Genomic DNA, 20201 nt, shown 5'->3' on the forward strand with positions numbered 1-20201 from the left:
CCCATAGACTCGAAGAATGCCTTTGTTTGCTCAAGGACACCCAATTTACCCAAAGAATCTTGAGATACAAATTTAGTAGCTAAAATCTTTTTCTTGGTTAGGGATTCGATGTAATACTGCGTTTAATATTCAATTTGGTGGGTGCCTTACATACTTTTGTATATGCGTTTCATAATTCGTTTGCGTTGGTTGGTAGAGAGGGTAAACTTCGGGACGAAGTTTCTTTTAAGGAGGGTAGACTGTAATACCCGGTATTTTAATATGATATTATATTAGGCCGAGTTACCAGCTGGGTCGTGTAGTGTATTTGTGACTCGGGTAATTATGTGACTCGGGTTTTAATTAATCTAACTAGGCTAGGCCCCTATCGTCTTAATAGCACCTATCCTATATATATAACCCATCTAACCAAACCCTAATCTCCCTATCACCATATTCATTTTAACCATGAGAAAAGAGAGAAAAGAGAGAAGAGGGAGCCGTGTGTGAAGGGAGCCGCGTGAGGAATTGCGAGGCGATTTCTCAGCCTATTCTCATCCTATTTCGTAAGTAGACTATCCTATTACCTCTTTATTCAATTATTAGCATAATTATAGTAGTATTGGGATAATTTTCGTAACCCTAGAATTGGTTTGTGGGTTTTTGATTATAAATTGTATGAGATAAATGAATGGAATAGTTACAGCAATTTACAGATTCGTTGGTCTGTGTTATTTGAGTGTTTTACCTGTCTTAAAGCCGTGGGATGCAAAAAGTTAAAGAAGAGACTCATGTTTATTCCAAGCCTAGTTTATGCCTGTAAAAATTGGTAGCATTTCACCATGTAGTTTTTCCTGAAGAAATTATTTGTGAACGTCTATCTAAAAAGTCCGCAAATCAGTAGAGGCTGAAAGATTACTTCTAAAACATAATTTAGATATTGAATTGGTGCTGGGTATTTTTCCTATATTTAATTTAAGGAGTTTAGATGAGTTAGGCGTTGGTTTTACTTAAGAATCATTTGTCAAACTCGTTTTATGAATCAATACTTTTTATGCGACGGTTTCTGTCAGTTTTTTGAAATCAGTCTGAAAACCCTTGATAAGTTTGGAATTTGAGAAAAACACGTTAGATATAAATTGTAGCTAAGACTCATGGGGTTCCAATTCAATTGGCCTTGCATAAATTCGAAATTTCTGGAATTAGTTATTCATTTTATACCGAGTCTGCCATGAGCAGGAAAATCAGGAAAAGTCGTGTTTGTTCTTTAAATTGATATTCCTATTAAGTTATGATGAGTCTAGGTTATGTGCATGATTAATTGACTGAGTAGATGGTAATTATACATAATTATGTTATGTAGGTGATGGATAAGTGAAGGATCATAAGTGATTGCTTGTGTGTGCTTGGATTGCGAAAAGGTAGGGAAATACACTTGACTTATTATCGTTGATGTTGAATTGTGTTGACTTGTTTGTGTTTCGTATGACCAAACTGTGAACGTTGACTTGCTTCGTGGCTGTTGATTTACGTTATGATTCATATCTTTGGAAGGTGATTGACTGAATTGATCGTATTGAGTATGTTATCACAACATTTGGTAACCGGCATGATTTTATGATTGATCAGTTCAAAGATATATATATTGTGTTGCATTAATTTCTTTTGAGCATTCATATGCATTGGAGATGGATGATGTTGTGGTGATGTGGTGTGGTGAAGATGATGTTGTGATAAGGCCTAGGCGGGTTCTGCAGGACTTGCCCTGGTGTCCTCACCGCGGAGGCAGATCGGCTACGGTCGATATATAGTCTACGGGGATCGGTATGGTGGGTGTTCCGGGTTATGAGATATGAGTTGAGATGGAGATGGAGGTGACGGAGGAGCATGCATATCATATTTTGTTGTTTCATTGTATTCCCTACTCAACCTCGTGGTTGTCTGGTTGACCCTGTGTATTCGTGAACACCTGTGACGATCCAAATATTGGGGAGCAGGCTTGACAGGTTTATGAGATAGGCTGGGAGCTTGATGGGCGTGAGACACTGGATCAGAAGACTTAGTAGCTAGATCATCATTTAGAAGACTTTCACTTTCATTTATGTTAGTTCCTTGTAATTTGATGTAAAAGAGGTTTTGTAATAATTAAGTTAAAGTAATTATATATTTTGGCTTGGAGTTTAATTTGTTATTCACTACCTCGGGAAACCGAGATGGTAAATGATCCGGTTTATTAGGGAATGTCTTGCTAAAGGCTCCTTCATAAATCGGGGTGTTACAAAGTGGTATCAGAGCGAACGATCCTCAGGCCTAAACCAATGAACCCAATGAACGTAGGATGTGTCTAAATAAAATGAACCCCTGGGAATAAACTGTTAGGAGCTCACAGTGCGGTTAAGAAGGCGCCCTTAATACGTGCTCTTTTGCCCTCTCAGTTTTGAACTAGGTAACCCGAGAGAAAATTGAGTGAATGGGGTAGTTAGAAGGAAAACCTTGGATATAATCGAGTTGATGTATACCTTGAGACCCATATATTCTAACCATTCTGCAGGACAACGTCACGGTAAGTATTTTGTATGAATTATGACGTGATCATATGATGTTGTGGAGATGAGAAATAAATTTTCGTGTTCAGATTGATAATCAATGAAGTGTTGGATTGTGGTAATCGTGAGCGTGAAAATAATTGCGAATTGATGATATTTATCTGGATGGATGTGAATGACGTGTTGATAGTGCTATTATGTCTAGTGATATGCGGTTATGTGATCCCGAAGCCATGCTAGTATAGTATTGTGATAGTAATCAGAAACACTATTGAATTGCTTGTTTCTAGTCATAGCAATCGTGATTTAGATGTAAGGAGTAGATCGAGATGCGAAGGGATTCTATGGGATAGATGTTTACGTAAGTACAAAGTGTGAGATTTAAGTTGGGATGGGTTAGTATACATAGTATGTTCATAAGAGCTTGTAACATAGTAAAGAATGACCTAGTGCTGAAACTCGTTTTGTTTGATTTTACTCTTTAATTGACCTTACTGCCATTTCTTTTCTGTTTATTGCCTATGGATGAAAATTTTATGAGAGATAGCCTCGTGAGTTAGGTTCATTTGGCGTTGGTTTCATGCTTATAGGATATATGGATTAGGAGTAATAAATATTTTAGTGGGCTGTGGTCGGGGAAGTTCTGTGCAGTGATGTTTCGACCAACGATTTTGTAAAAATCCTCATTTAAATTGTATTAATAATTTTTGCATAATTCCAACTCCATCGTTCAGAAGATTCGCATATGTTTTCAAATTGATAAGCCACGAAAATTCTTGATGTCTATATATTAAATGGTAAGTTTTGAAAACTGACCCAAGTTTCGGACCAATTGCTGTCACATACTTGTTTGGACCAACTGAGTTGTAGAATCCTTTAAAAATTGAATTCTTGAGCTTTGGACCTCATTCTTTTTCTCACGAATTATTAACTCTCTGTATGTTATAAAAAGTAATATAACTCAAGTTTTCGTTGAACGGTTATTTATTCGTGATTTTTTTTGGAAGTTACAACGTGAATCATAACTTTTAAAATGTGAATGCTATGTTGAGTTTTCATGCAGTTGTTCGATTAATTCATGAGCCTTATTAATGTGAAATTATAGTGTCCTTATATGATGATAGTAGCACACATATTCATTGGTTATGTATCTTAACTAGTGATAAAAAAAATTAAAGTTTAGTTTATAACATTGTTGGCATGATAGTATGAGTGAAATTGAATAGCTTAATTTGATTCTTAATCGAGGGTGAAATATTTTATACGAGTCCAGTTGTTTGCATATTTTATGCTTGACATGTTATAATATCTCTGGTGTGTTCATCATATTTGTATAGTGGTCGGATATATTTAAATATAAAAGTATATTGTCATATCTTGGTAAAGTTGGTGGCGTTAAATGTTAACTTGAGTGTTCTAATATACTCGCATGAATATTTATAATAATTATGTTCAAATGTTTACACATGGATGGTAGTAATGAGTATGTCTAAATGTTCACACATGTAGGATGTCATCTGAGTTCTAATGTCTTTTATGTGAGTCTGTGTGCCTATAGTTATACTTATTACTTTCATTGCATTAATTTATTTCAGTTGAACCTAAACTTATGATATGATAATAAAATAGTGTTGTTGCTCCTTATTGGATATGTTCATAGTTGTATTGTCATGAAATGCTAAGGTGATTGTTGCAATTGTCACGATATTTAAAATATAGTTTGATATAGTTACGATATAGTTACGATATTTGAAATATATTCTTGAACCGTCGCTATGAATTATAATGAGATAACCCTTTGATGATTCACATGTTATGCGTATGTTTAAATGATAGTCGTTATAGTTACGTTTAATTGAGCCGCGAGTTGCCTATTTGTTCAAACCGTGCAAACCAGAGAACTTGTTCACCTTGCTAATCTTTTGTCATAGATAATGTTTTACAAGTTATATGATGGTATATGTACATGTTTAAGTTGTTTATGCGATATCTTTTATTTTTGATGAAAATGAATTATACTGAGTTGATGGATACAATTGAATGGTATGGTTGCTAAAATGTTAAACATATGTGTGATATGGAAGTAATTTTGTTGTTATTGTGAATCATATAACCATTAATACTCAATTGTAATTTCAGTTGTTTGACTTCTACATTATTAAGTTAATTACTCATGACGCACAGTCGATGGTTCCGTAAGGAGTTTAACAGGGAATTTTATAATGTGCCTCCGATCTAAACTAATAATCTTCTTATATTGACTATATGGTTAGACTCTTGTCTAGTTCTTATGACGTGATAAATCGTTTTAAAATTTAACATGTGATTGAGTTGCTACTTATACTTTTGTGTGACCATGCAACCCGTGATAAATAGATCTGTAATAAAGAGGTAAAATTTTGATTGAACACAGTTAATTTGTAGTTACTTGCTTTACATCATGGTACGAATCGTATGCTTTGCTGAGACGTCACCAGGGAATGTGTACTATCTAAAAGGTCTCCGATTAAATGCTGTAGTCGTGTTAGCCGTGAATATAACTGAGTAAAGAAGTGCAACTAAAATCCTGATGTTGAGGTAATAGTCGTTCATTAGTAAAGATAGGACTGAAATGAATAAGATGAACCTGTAAATTACGAAATATGAGTCGACATCTAAGCTTGTATTGTTTGAAGAAATTGAGTTAAGTTTATCTGATTTTGAGTCAAATGGATTCTATGGACGGCTCTGTTATAAGATTTATGTTAAGAAAGTTATTCACCGTCCAGTATGAAAGTAAAAGTTTTGAAAATGAAGTTAAATTTTGTCGTGTGAGTATAAATTCGGAATGAGATTTCCACCGATTGTCTCGGTTGTATGGTTTCATGATATTTGCTAGTCTGGGGGAATGAAGCTAGAACGGAGTCACAAATAGTGGGTTAATTTAGTCATGTTGTTCGTTCATGTAGTGAATTAGTGGGTTGTGGTTAGTTACGAATGTCAAAACGGGAAATGTAATGTGGTGATTTAAGTGAGTTGTGTGTTAACATGGTATGTTGATATTTGCATGATATGTAATGAATATTTGTAAAATTTGTGTAGTTAAATACATTTAATCTTTTATGTCATGGTGTTGGGTGCAGTTTAAATATATTTAACACCAAGAATGAAATTTTATGTATGATAGTATTGTATGTTAACTTTCCAATATCGTTGTTTACTCGCTTGACTGACTCGACCAATAAGCTTGTAAAATTTGGCAATTAATGTGCATTCGTCATTCGTCATTCGACCAATATTTCTTGGAAAATATGCTATTTGACATGAACCATATGCGAGCACCTAAGCATCTTCATCTTTGTAACCTGAGTAGTAATGTATAAATTAGATTGACAAGCAGATCCTGTGAATGTTATTGCATGTATTGATTGATATGAAGAGTGTTTAGATTAATCTTTGAAATGTCTTAAGTTATTCAACATGGCTTTTGCTCCGATCCGTGGCGATGTCTTTGTAGAAAGAAGAATCGTAGCTTCCTTGAGAGAGCTTGTATATTGATTGTCTTTAGTAGGGATTAGTTAACTTGAACGTGAGTTGTGAATCTTTTATTCTCTTTCAGTTGTTAGCAGTAGTTTGAGAACTTTTGTTATAATGATGAAGGTTACGGGGACGTAACCATGTTTAAGGAGGGTAGGATTGTAAAATCTTTATACTTTCATGTGTGATTTCTCAGTTTGGCTATATTGGTTATGCGTTGTGTGGGTTATGTTGGAGTGTTACATGATGTGTTTCTGTTATGGTTAAACTTCGGGGACGAAGTTTATTTTAAGGAGGGTGGAATGTAATCGCGTTTAATATTCAATTTGGTGGGTGCCTTACATACTTTTGTATATGCGTTTCATAATTCGTTTGCGTTGGTTGGTAGAGAGGGTAAACTTCGGGACGAAGTTTCTTTTAAGGAGGGTAGACTGTAATACCCGGTATTTTAATATGATATTATATTAGGCCGAGTTACCAGCTGGGTCGTGTAGTGTATTTGTGACTCGGGTAATTATGTGACTCGGGTTTTAATTAATCTAACTAGGCTAGGCCCGTATCGTCTTAATAGCACCTATCCTATATATATAACCCATCTAACCAAACCCTAATCTCCCTATCACCATATTCATTTTAACCATGAGAAAAGAGAGAAAAGAGAGAAGAGGGAGCCGTGTGTGAAGGGAGCCGCGTGAGGAATTGCGAGGCGATTTCTCAGCCTATTCTCATCCTATTTCATAAGTAGATTATCCTATTACCTCTTTATTCAATTATTAGCATAATTATAGTAGTATTGGGATAATTTTCGTAACCCTAGAATTGGTTTGGGGGTTTTTGATTATAAATTGTATGAGATAAATGAATGGAATAGTTACAGCAATTTACAGATTCGTTGGTCTATGTTATTTGAGTGTTTTACCTGTCTTAAAGCCGTGGGATGCAAAAAGTTAAAGAAGAGACTCATGTTTATTCCAAGCCTAGTTTATGCCTGTAAAAATTGGTAGCATTTCACCATGTAGTTTTTCCTGAAGAAATTATTTGTGAACGTCTATCTAAAAAGTCCGCAAATCAGTAGAGGCTGAAAGATTACTTCTAAAACATAATTTAGATATTGAATTGGTGCTGGGTATTTTTCATATATTTAATTTAAGGAGTTTAGATGAGTTAGGCATTGGTTTTACTTAAGAATCATTTGTCAAACTCGTTTTATGAATCAATACTTTTTATGCGACGGTTTCTGTCAGTTTTTGGAAATCAGTCTGAAAACCCTTGATAAGTTTGGAATTTGAGAAAAACACTAGATATAAATTGTAGCTAAGACTCATGGGGTTCCAATTCAATTGGCCTTGCATCAATTCGAATTTTCTGGAATTAGTTATTCATTTTATACCGAAGTCGCCATGAGCAGGAAAATCGGGAAAAGTCGTGTTTGTTCTTTAAATTGATATTCCTATTAAGTTATGATGAGTCTAGGTTATGTGCATGATTAATTGACTGAGTAGATGGTAATTATACATAATTATGTTATGTAGGTGATGGATAAGTGAAGGATCATAAGTGATTGCTTGTGTGTGCTTGGATTGCGAAAAGGTAGGGAAATACACTTGACTTATTATCGTTGATGTTGAATTGTGTTGACTTGTTTGTGTTTTGTATGACCAAACTGTGAACGTTGACTTGCTTCGTGGCTGTTGATTTACGTTATGATTCATATCTTTGGAAGGTGATTGACTGAATTGATCGTATTGAGTATGTTATCACAACATTTGTAAGGCATGATTTTATGATTGATCGGTTCAAAGATATATATATTGTGTTGCATTAATTTCTTTTGAGCATTCATATGCATTGGAGATGGAGGATGTTGTGGTGATGTGGTGTGGTGAAGATGATGTTGTGATAAGGCCCGGGCGGGTTCTGCAGGACTTGCCCTGGTGTTCTCAACAAGGTGGCGCAGATCGGCTACGGTCGATATATAGTCTACCGGGGATCGGTATGGCTGGGTGTTCCGGGTTATGAGATATGAGTTGAGATGGAGATGGAGATGACGGAGGAGCATGCATATCATATTTTGTTGTTTCATTGTATTCTCTACTCAACCTCGTGGTTGACCCTGTGTATTCGTGAACACCTGTGACGATCCAAATATTGGGGAGCGAGCTTGATGGGTTTATGAGATAGGTGGGAGCTTGATGGGCGTGAGACACTGGATCAGAAGACTTAGTAGCTAGATCATCATTTAGAAGACTTTCACTTTCATTTATGTTAGTTCCTTGTAATTTGATGTAAAAGAGGTTTTATAATAATTAAGTTAAAGTAATTATATATTTTGCCTCGGAGTTTAATTTGTTATTCACTATCTCGGGAAACCGAGATGGTAACAGTCCGGTTTATTAGGGAATGTCTTGCTAAAGGCTCCTTCATAAATCGGGGTGTTACATTCGAATGCAATCCTATGCTTATCGGAAATGAAAGTTACCTTCGGATAATTTTTCAATTGTACCACCTCCGGGATAGAAGTAGTAGCTTCTTCGATAGCATTGATGGTTTTCGGAGCTTGCTCCCTTTGTTGAGCCAAGACCAATGCCTTTGATGCAAGAGCATGTTGTCTCTTCGATAAAGTTGGTTTTTTTGTTGCCTTGTTGCCTCCTTTAGTCCTTGCCATGGCTATTCTCCTTTCAAATTAGTATCAACAAACCAAGTTTATCCTTGAATGCTCCCTTCTTCTTCTTCTAATTTCAATTGAATGCTCAATCAATTTGGGAATTTCGGATTTCCACCTAACCCTAGAAAATTTGATTGATTTTGTGAAGAAATTGATGTTTGAATGGTCTTATTGTTGATAAAGGAGTGATTTGTTTTTGATTTGAGCAAGTTTGGATTTGACTGTGGTGAATTTGGATGAGAAATTGGTGTTTTTGGATGAGGGGATTGAAGGTTGAAGTGAGGGAAATTATTATATTTGTGTTTGAAGGAAAGAAATGAAATGAAGAATGAAGGGTGAGTCCTGTGTTTTCGTTCATGTAGCAGGTAGGGAAGGGCGTCCAGGGAGGAGCTCGGGCGGATTTTCAGACAGTGAAAATTTAAGAATTTGCTTGGCTCTGGGGACGGGCGTCCTGGAGATAAGACGGGTGGATTTTTGCAAGGACGCTCGTTTCGAGCTTGGGACGGTTAGATTTTTGTCTAGTGCAAAATTGACAATTGGAAGCACTTTCAGGATCCACGTCCTGAGTTGTGGTCGAGCGACCTGAGCTGAGGGACGCACTAATTGTTGTTCGCTCGGGCATATTTTTCTCCAGTGCAATTTTTCACTCGTGCCCCTTCCCTCAGTCCCCACGAGCTCAGGTATGCTCATGGGGATCTTCTTCCCGCATCATTTCTTCTTCTTTTCTTTGCCATTTCGTGTTGGGTAGCATTACAAAGGCTTTGTTAGCCTAGGCATATGCTTCCCCACACTTGATCATCAATCACTACACATTCAACAAACATTAAAATCCCTCCCTCACTTGCTCTCTTGTCACATAAGTTAATAAAAAAGGCATAGTGCATTGCAAATGTTGAATAAAGTACAAGTTAAAATAAATACAAGTTAAAGGGTTAGAATATTTACAAGTGGTGGTTTAGGGAGGACTCCACCAAACTCTCCTTCTTTTGAGAGGTGTCAAGGGGGTAAAGCAAGGACGTTGTTGATGTTGCTCAACACCTTGAAGAAGTAGTCAAATGCTTGTTCATTGTCATGATAGAGATCTTGCATAGACCTTGGCACATTGTTATCTTCATTCATGTAGCAGTCTGAGTCAAAGAGGTGACAAGGGTCTACATAGCCTTGGCTTGAGTCATAGCATTCCCAATGTATGGATTAACAAGTCCTTCAAACTCGTAGTCCCATAGACCACATACTTCTCTTGCTTCTTTCCCTATGTTTGATGGATCATGAGTTGACAAGAGCAACTCTCCTTCCTTGTTATCATGGCCAATGAGGCCTCCATCTATACTTGTCATGGATGAGCTTTGCAAGCTCTTATTTTTGTTGTGAAAAATTTCATGCTCTCCGAATAGAGCCATTTCAACATCATTAATATCTTTCTTCCAATTGGGCGGTGTGTCTTTGCCCTTATCTTTGAGATTTCCATCTTTCCCTTGTTCTTTGAATGGAGATTCCATCTTCTTCTTGTTGCCCTCCCGAGTATAGTGATCAACCATAAAGCATAGTTCAAACAAGTTGGGAGCTCTCATAGTCTTATCAAGATTGAAGGTGATTGTTTCATCACCTATTTCAAGTGTAAGCATCCCGTGATTTACATCAATCACTGCTTCGACAGTGTGTAGGAATGGTCTTCCTAGAATGATTGGAATGTTGAAATCTTCCTCCATATCAACAATGACAAAGTCCACCGGTATGAAAAACTTTCCAATTCTTACGGGCACATCTTCCCATACTCGTAGTGGTTTCTTTGTTGTCCGGTCCGCCATTTGTAAGGTCATGTTAGTGCACTGGAGCTCTCCCACCCCTAGTCTTTTACATACCAAGTGCCTTACCAGGACCACTCAGGTATAAGGATGTCACCATCTTGGTTACCCGAGGCAATGATATTCATAAGACAATAAAGAAACATATTTAAAAGTAAATACTTTAAGTGATTACATGATCAAAAGCAAAACTAATAAACTGAAATACAACATTCTCAGACGGTCTACTGCTAAAACTATCAAAGCTATAAGACACCGTCGACACAAATGAAGACTTCTAATCGCCACGTGATGACTCATCCCGCCTATCCCATACGCGTCATATCATACCGCTCAATAATCGCTCACCACCCCGAATGGATCACCACGTTTTTAAAACATTTAAACGGGTCGACTAATCACACAATTCAATATATCAACAATAAGATAAACAGACAGCTTAACCGTCACACACACACACACACAACCACACCAATCCCAACAATCTCAATCACCGACTGTCCACTGGACCAGCCCTGCCAGTGGGGGACCGCAGCCGTTCCCACCTAAGCCCCGCTCGTCATACCGAGCGATAACCCTGTCCCATTAATGTGCACATACCCTTCCGTGGCGGGTTCCACGAAGGGCGAAACTAGGGCGTGAAGCCACTCTTGCAAGTGACTCCACTCAGCCGAGAACGCATCTCGAGAACCATAGGCAACCAATCACAATCACAATATCAACAACCGTCTGCATCTATCAACAGTGTACAATCACAATCACAATCACAGTAGTCACAATACAATTACTATATCAAACAATCAATCTCAACACATCAACAATCATCCCATTATGGGACTAATACTGAGTAGGAAATCCTACCTGGAATGCAACACAAACATCAGACGATCTAGCAGCTGTCTCAAAACCTTTCCTCTACGAACCTTTCTCCTATACACATAATCACATAATCACTACCAACACAACAAATCATAAAAACCCCCAATCCCAAAATTAGGGTTTAAACAAAGTCAACCAAACGCTATAAAATTGGTATGTAGGACTTACCCTTGACGCAAGGAACACAACGGTGTAAAGAACGATGAAATCCGACACCTCTAGCTCCGGGATTTGCTAATGATGCGATGACAGACAAACTACGTAACTCCTTTTCTCCTCACTTAGGTTTTAGAATAGATAAAAGAACTAAGAAAAGTGACGGACAACCTTTTATACTTATCTCGCATCATTTAACAAAACCCGACAAAACATCCCCCGTAAACCGGCAACTCGATCGAGTACCCAAGGATACTCGATCGAGTACCCCCCTACTCGATCGAGTACCCCAGCTACTCGATCGAGTACCCAACAGGTCAGAAACTTTTCTAAAACGCAACTTACCCTTACTCGACAGAGTAAGGCCTACTCGATAGAGTACCCCAAGACTTATAAATACGGAGTATTACAGTCTTCCCTCCTTAAAAAGAACTTCGTCCCCGAAGTTCAACCCATACATAAAAACAAACATGCTAACTCGATCAAGACACAACAACGTAACTAAGAACTCAAAACAAAACTCCAACCGACCATGAACTCATAACACCAATACCACTAACTATTCCTACCTCCACAACATGGCTCACGATATCGTATCAACTCCATTATATCTCTCTCAACACTAACTCCATACACTACCAACTACCATCCTCTAACGCTGCTAGCTCCGTAATATATCATCCACTACCAAATCCCATATCAAGACACTCATAGACATCAAACGGAATGTTACATTCTACCACCCTTAAAAGGAACTTCGTCCTCGAAGTTTACTCAGACTCATAACATCATCCTCCAACTGTCAACACTATATAAAATATTCTCACACTCTGAAGCATCACACTACTACAAGCACGGCCATGGCCTTTTATAAGTATCATCCACAAAACAAATCCCTCCTTTACGCTACGCTAACACTCTACTTCCAGTTATATTACAGCATGCACCACCATGAAACTCTCTTTTATCGCATCCTACTCCTCTTAAGACAAATGTTACGTCCTCGTAACTCACTAATACTAAATCCTAGCTATATCGGCTCATTATCCTCATCACCATCGCATGTCAAAGATAACCACCTATAATCTAAACACTGCCATGCATATATCCAAGGCTCTCTTACTTAAACATTTCTCATAACTCAACTCATTCGGCACACCCCTAACCTATACCATACGGCTCGTAGCAAAATCACCATACTAACTCTCCATTATTTCTGCAAAACAACATACCTCTCTATGTAAAGCACCTATATCCCAAAAGCATAACTCACGATCCACACTCGTTACGTACACTCACACTAGATCCTCAAGTTCTTTCCTTCATTATCGCAAAACTCAAACGTAACTTAACATGACACTAATCCCCAACACCCTACACTCACTGTCTCAACAAAGGATTATGGACCACCTGCATCTTCAGGTCATTACCACACATGTTTTACGAATCACTTGCCATTACCATGTCCACTAAAGCCTTATCTAGAACAAGATCAAAATTACTGTAACAACTTCTCACAACCGTGTCCCATCAACAGAATATCATTATACCATGACAACAACGAAAACATATTCAACTCTATTTCATATCATACTCTACCTCATTCTCAACTTAACCTGGTAAAGAAAACATCAACAAGCAAGACAACTGTCTACATGTTCAACCAAAACTCACAAAGAACAACAGCAAACAAAACAACAATTTATGTATAACTGGTATGCACTTTCGAAAAGTCGTATCATAATCATCCCGTCTACTCCACCACAACCGGTGACGGCATCACAACACCGCCACCAACAGCCACACCGTAGTGCGAAAATACCCGCATCACAACACTAAATATCGTGCCCGGATCACCACCCGAGTCACCACAACCACATCGATAGACATCACAACTACATACAATTCCCATAAACACTGACTGAGCATAACTTCTCAGACCAGAAAAACTTACTCAAATCCACTTTATTAAATCACCACGCAACATATTATATGGATAAACAGATAAGCATCTCATGAACATCATCTCTACCATTTCACGGAATACACATGTGTTATTAATACACATAAAATTATAACTAGCCATGTCAAATTAATCAAATTATTACCTTTTTGGATATCATTCAATTAAATTACCGTGTCCAACATATATATTACAGAACATTCATAAAACAACTTTATAATTATCACACCATACCACTTCTTGTGAGGTTAGAACCTCACACAAACATTTACACATATCATAGACCCGTAATCACAACCAACCAGTCAATCCTGATCACGTAAGTTACCACCTGATAAAAGTTACCTCTCACCCGAGCTTAACTCGTATACACCTCATAACATAATCTCCCCTTCGCATATCCATCACCCTCTGCCAAATGTAGCCACACCATTAATACTCAACTACTAACAACCGCCTCATATAACCACATCTTATACTCTTTCATAACCATACTTATCAATCTTGTCCCTACAAGATCAATCTCTTTAGAATTGCTGCTTTTCTAAAATACCGTCACCCTAAACCACTAGTCACAAACCATAACACTACTACTGTTCGGGCATCAAACCTCTTACACTCATCTCTAAACATCACGATTTCTTTCCTATCTGTGGTTAGCATCCCAAATAACGAACATCAAATCCATCAACAACACTACCTCAACATTTTTCCCAATATTATCCTTAATTGTGTCATTATCTAACTCTCTACTCAAAATCTCATATCATGCAAATATTCTACCAACTTCTTACTTTCCTTAATTCCTCGAAACTCATTACTAATCATGTTGTCCCAAAACTCCTCTATAACCATTAACTAACATCCTCATGATTGGTAGCACACATCTCGACGACTCCTTACCTCTATATCACATAACTCCGGTCAACATTTTCTTAGTTTTATTCCCCTCATTCGTTTCCTTTACATCTACAAAATCAATTAACCATTCAACTCCTTATCACTTCTACCTAACTCTTTAGTGTTCCGGTTACGTTCTCACTGCTCCAAAACTCACATCTAATTATTTCATATCGATATCATCTCACTCTTTCTTACCACAAATATTCTCTTATTATGTCATCAATCACCCTTGCCACTAATCCTTCCATAGAATCAACGTTTACTGTTCAACAATTGCATCCCCCTTCTTACATCTCTAGAAATCAAAATTCCTTTCATACCGCTAATTGCCCAAGGAAAACCCACAATAGTTTCATCTCTTAAAAAGCCAAATCTCCACCCCGCGACATGTCTCCACAAAGTTCACTATATACCACTCTTCTCAACCCCTTTAGAACGAACTTCCATTATGTATATTCTTAACCCACACGGCTCTTAACTACCTCCCTCCATAATTCTTTACACATCTCAAGTTGTCACTATCCATATCCTTACTCTCAATCCTTTCATTCTCACGTTCCTTAGACTCACATCATCCATTGCCCACATTCACTTACTTTTACGTTACTCAACACACACTCATATCACTCATCCCATTTCATCTCAGAAAACATGCTCTATGTCTCAATTAAGCCATAACAATCTTCCTTTTCTTTTTCCACTATCTATTACAACCACGTATAACTCATGTCCTCCCACCGAACTCATACTCACCACAGGTGCCACTCACTACACCACAAGATTGGGTAACCTACGCGTCAAGACCAACATACATGTAAAACAATGCATAAAGAAGCAAAATAATAACTTTGAATTAAACATAATATGCAACGAATTCAAAAGATAAGCATATGACCCAAAACAGGGGTCACTAGATCGAGTACATGACACTCGATCGAGTAATGGACTTACTCGATCGAGTAGGTGAAGATCAGAAGCACGTAAAACAAATTACCAGGGACACTCGATCGAGTAACTGACGTACTCGATCGAGTACCCCCCTACTCGATCGAGTACCAAGGCTACTCGATCGAGTACCTACGCATTTCTCAGCACTGTCCAGTTTTCGTAAAACAGTCATAACTCACTCATTTCTTGGTCGTTTTGGGCGTGTGACCTATCGTTAGAATCGTAAAAGAGCAAGCTATCACCTCCAATTGGAATCACATTAAAATCATTTACGCATCTCAAGTTATAACAGTTTAAAGACAACCTCTTTATCATCGAAAAACACAACTATTGATTTTTACTTCCCAAACGACTTAAACAACAACAAGGTAGACGAAACGACTCAGTACTCATAAAACCAGTATTGCTGATCTCATGTTACCATCTTCAAAAATCAAGCAACAACATCCATCATGCACATATATTATTTAACTCAGTAGTCATGTACTAACCGCATGCTTTGAATTTTATAACTTTTCGTAACACAAAACATTCTCATACATTACAAATCCTATTCCCATGTTACTAATACAACAACATTACAATTACACTTCGTCACCTAAACATATTCATAATCACAAAATTCATATTCTTATGCAATTGCTACTCCATCTTTTCCAATCAATTCATCTATTTCCAACACATTACTCATCATTCTCATACACATTTCTAACAATTCCAACCAACATTGTAAATCAACTATCATGCAACATGCTTTCAACCAACAACATACGAAATCACATTATCACCATCTCTTCTACACATTCCCTATTCTCCACATACATACATCCACTGATTCATGCCACACATCACTCCATAGGTACACAAAGCACAAGGTAAACACATAGCGATCCCGACTCATATCCCATGTGACCGGTTCAAAATTATAGGGCGAGTTCGCGACTTTAGGACGTCTCCCAAGTCTTTGCATTAGCTCCTACAACCTTTACCCCGGATTCATTTTAATTGACTCCCTATATTCATTGGATTCATTGGTTACAGGTTTCAGGATCGTCGCTCTGATACCATTTGTAACACCCCCATACTCCAAGTGCCTTACCAGGACCACTCAGGTATAAGGATGTCACCATCTCGGTTACCCGAGGCAATGATATTCATAAGACAATAAAGAAACATATTTAAAAGTAAATAGTTTAAGTGATTACATGATCAAAACCAACATTAATAAACTGAAATACAACATTCTCAGACGGTCTACTGCTAAAACTATCAAAGCTATAAGACACCGTCTGACACAGCGGAAGACTTCTAACTGCCACGTGATGACTCATCCCGCCTATCCCATACGCGTCATATCATACCGCTCAATAATCGCTCACCACCCCGAATGGATCACCGCAGTTTTTAAAACATTTAAACGGGGTCAGTACTAATCACACAATTCAATATATCAACAATAAGATAAACAGACAGCTTAACCGTCACACACACACACAACCACACCAATCCCAACAATCTCAATCACCGACTGTCCACTGGACCAGCCCTGCCAGTGGGGGACCGCAGCCGTTCCCACCTAAGCCCCGCTCTTCATACCGAGCGATAACCCTGTCCCATTAATGTGCACATCCCCTTCCGTGGCGGGTTCCACGAAGGGCGAAACTAGGGCGTGAAGCCACTCTTGCAAGTGACTCCACTCAGCCGAGAACGCATCTCGAGAACCATAGGCAACCAATCACAATCACAATATCAACAACCGTCTGCATCTATCAACAGTGTACAATCACAATCACAGCCGTCACAATACAATTACTATATCAAACAATCAATCTCAACACATCAACAATCATCCCATTATGGGACTAATACTGAGTAGGAAATCCTACCTGGAATGCAACACAAACATCAGACGATCTAGCAGCTGTCTCAAAACCTTTCCTCTACGAACCTTTCTCCTATACACATAATCACATAATCACTACCAACACAACAAATCATAAAAACCCCCAATCCCAAAATTAGGGTTTAAACAAAGTCAACCAAACGCTATAAAATTGGTATGTAGGACTTACCCTTGACGCAAGGAACACAACGGTGTAAAGAACGATGAAATCCGACACCTCTAGCTCCGGGATTTGCTAATGATGCGATGACAGACAAACTACGTAACTCCTTTTCTCCTCACTTAGGTTTTAGAATAGATAAAAGAACTAAGAAAAGTGACGGACAACCTTTTATACTTATCTCACATCATTTAACAAAACCCGACAAAACATCCCCCGTAAACCGGCTACTCGATCGAGTACCCAAGGATACTCGATCGAGTACCCCCCTACTCGATCGAGTACCCCAGCTACTCGATCGAGTACCCAACAGGTCAGAAACTTTTCTAAAACGCAACTTACCCTTACTCGACAGAGTAAGGCCTACTCGATAGAGTACCCCAAGACTTATAAATACGGAGTATTACACATAGTTCCTTGTTGATTGTGGTATCACCAATGGTACATGGAATGGAGAAGCTTCCCGAAACTTTGAGCTTAGGTGGGGAATCCCCTTGAAGAATTGCACTACTTACTTTTGTAAAGGAAATGGGTTCCAACTTCCTTATGGACATCTTCTTGGTAAGGATATCTTTCATGTGTTTTGCATAGACCGGAACATGGTTGATTAGCTCCGTGAATGGTATAGAAACCTCTAAGTTCTTCACAATCTCCATGGACTTTCCAAGTTGCTAATCAAGCTTGGGTTTGGCTTGGCAACTTGGGAATGGAAGTCTAATCACAATAGGCTCTTTCTAAACTTCTTTGGCCTACTCTTCATTTCTCTTCTTTGATGAGTCATTGGTAGTTGTTTCTACCACCTTAGGATTTCTCCTCAATGGTTCAATCACATCACTTTGCTTGACATTTCCTCAACAATATTCTCTTCAATTGGCATCTTTGGTCCCTTATATCTTGTACCACTCCTCAAGTGGATGGCATTGATCGTTTCACGTCTTGTAGGAGGATTACCTTGAGGAGGTAATTGTCCTTTTTGTCTTTGGGAACTAGAAGAGGCCAATTGAGATAATTGAGTGAGCAAGGATATTGTTGATGGTAGTGTCTTTGTCTTGGCTATCCCTTTGGATTTGAGCAAATAAATCTTGTTGGCTGTTTTGCATTTGAAGGAGCGCTTTTTGAACATCAAAAGCTTGGTCATTGGGTTAATTTTAGTATGGTCTTTGAGTAGTATTTCTCATTGGAGGTGGTGTGTATGTGGGTTGAGGGTTTTGGATATTTTGGCTCTTGTATGAGAGGGTTGGGTGGAATTTGGTATTTTCAATGTAATAGTTAGAATAAGGGGTGCCATTCTTGTATGATTGGAAAGCATTCACTTGCTCATTTATTCCCCTACATTCCTGTTGATCATGTCCCAAGGTTTCACAACTCCCACACACTCCATTTGGGATTGAAGATGTTTCCACCATAATATTGACATGTTGTTTGGGTGATTGAGAAGCTTCATCAAGCTTGGCCATGGATTTCTCAAATTTTTAGTTTATGGTGTCAATATGGGCACTTAGTTGGGCACTCAATTGTGTGACGGAGTCAACTTCATGCCTCCCTCCCCTAGTAGCTTTCCTTGGCCTACTATATTGAGATTTATGTACTGCCATTTCTTCGGTATTAGCCCATGTTTGGTTGTCATCAACCTCGATGAATCTTCCATTAGAACCCATGTTGAGCACATTCCTTGAGTCTTCATATAAGCCATTCCAAAATTGTTGAACAAGGAACCATTCACTTAGTCCATGATGAGGACAAGAGCGACATGTATCCTTGAATCTCTCCCAAGCCTCATATAGAGACTCTTCATCTCTTTGCTTGAACCCAGTGATTTGGGATCTCAACATGTTAGTTTTCTCCGGAGGATAGAACTTCTTGTGGAAGGCAAGTTCTAACTTCTTCCAAGAATCAATTACAAGGGTAGCCTTGTCTAGGCTCTTTAACCATTGCTTTGCGGCTCCGATGGAAAAAGGAAACAAAACCCATCAAATTTGGTCTTGAGTTACCCCGGTTTGATAAATTGCATCACAATAGTCACAAAAAGTCTCCATATGTAGATGAGGATCTTCACTAGGCATCCCCCCAAATTGACTTCTCTCAACTAATTGTATGATTGCGGATTTGGCAATGAAATTACCGGTTAAGTGAGGTGGTGTAGGAGTACCATTTGGTAGGTTCTCCTCAGTTTGTACAGAATGAGTTGGAAATTTAGGCATTGTGAGTTGATTTTGTGGGTGGTTTTGAATTGGGTTCTCATCTCCTTCTGTTGCAAAAGGGTTGGTAAACTTAATACTATCCGATTGGACAACACCAATGTCCACAAGTTCTCCAATACCCAAACTTGTTGAAGCCCCTCTAACGGTTCTTCTAATGTTGGTCATAGTTCTTTCAATCTTGGGATCAATAGGCAAAGGTCTACCTTGTGATCTCCTAGACATGCAAAAAGCAAAAAACTAGAAAAAAATTAAAACTACCTTGAGGAGTTTGACTTCCCCAAGGTTAAGAAATATACAACTAAAAACAACAAATGATAACAATTCAATTGAACACCGTCCCCGGCAACGGCGGCATTTTTGATTCGGTTTAAAACTTTGTCGTCTAAGCTAACCAATCAAAACAATATTTATAATCTTAACTAACTACTCTTAGTAGAGTGGCAAGTAATGGTCGGATCCCAAAGGACGGGTATTGAATCAAGTTATCAGTTGTAGAGAGCTATGTGTCACGGTTCGCTCATTTGGAGCTCTCGTGATGCCTTAAGGATGCTTATGGTAGCTCACACAAAGCATACTC

At 38.2% G+C, this 20201-nt stretch overlaps 1 long non-coding RNA gene and 1 other non-coding gene across 2 annotated transcripts; both read left to right on the plus strand.

Moving 5' to 3' along the window:
• The first annotated feature begins 444 nt into the window (after positions 1–444).
• On the plus strand, positions 445–2107 carry LOC141615094 (uncharacterized). Its single transcript, XR_012529615.1, has 3 exons — positions 445–545; positions 1343–1400; positions 1977–2107. It is a non-coding gene; the product is annotated as an uncharacterized LOC141615094 (long non-coding RNA).
• A 17041-nt stretch (positions 2108–19148) lies between these two features.
• LOC141615729 (small nucleolar RNA R71) lies at positions 19149–19255 on the plus strand. Its single transcript, XR_012530132.1, has one exon. It is a non-coding gene; the product is annotated as a small nucleolar RNA R71 (small nucleolar RNA).
• Positions 19256–20201: the final 946 nt, after the last annotated feature.

Source organism: Silene latifolia, chromosome 11, assembly GCF_048544455.1.
Source record: "Silene latifolia isolate original U9 population chromosome 11, ASM4854445v1, whole genome shotgun sequence".
In the NCBI taxonomy this organism is placed as follows: Eukaryota; Viridiplantae; Streptophyta; class Magnoliopsida; order Caryophyllales; family Caryophyllaceae; genus Silene; species Silene latifolia.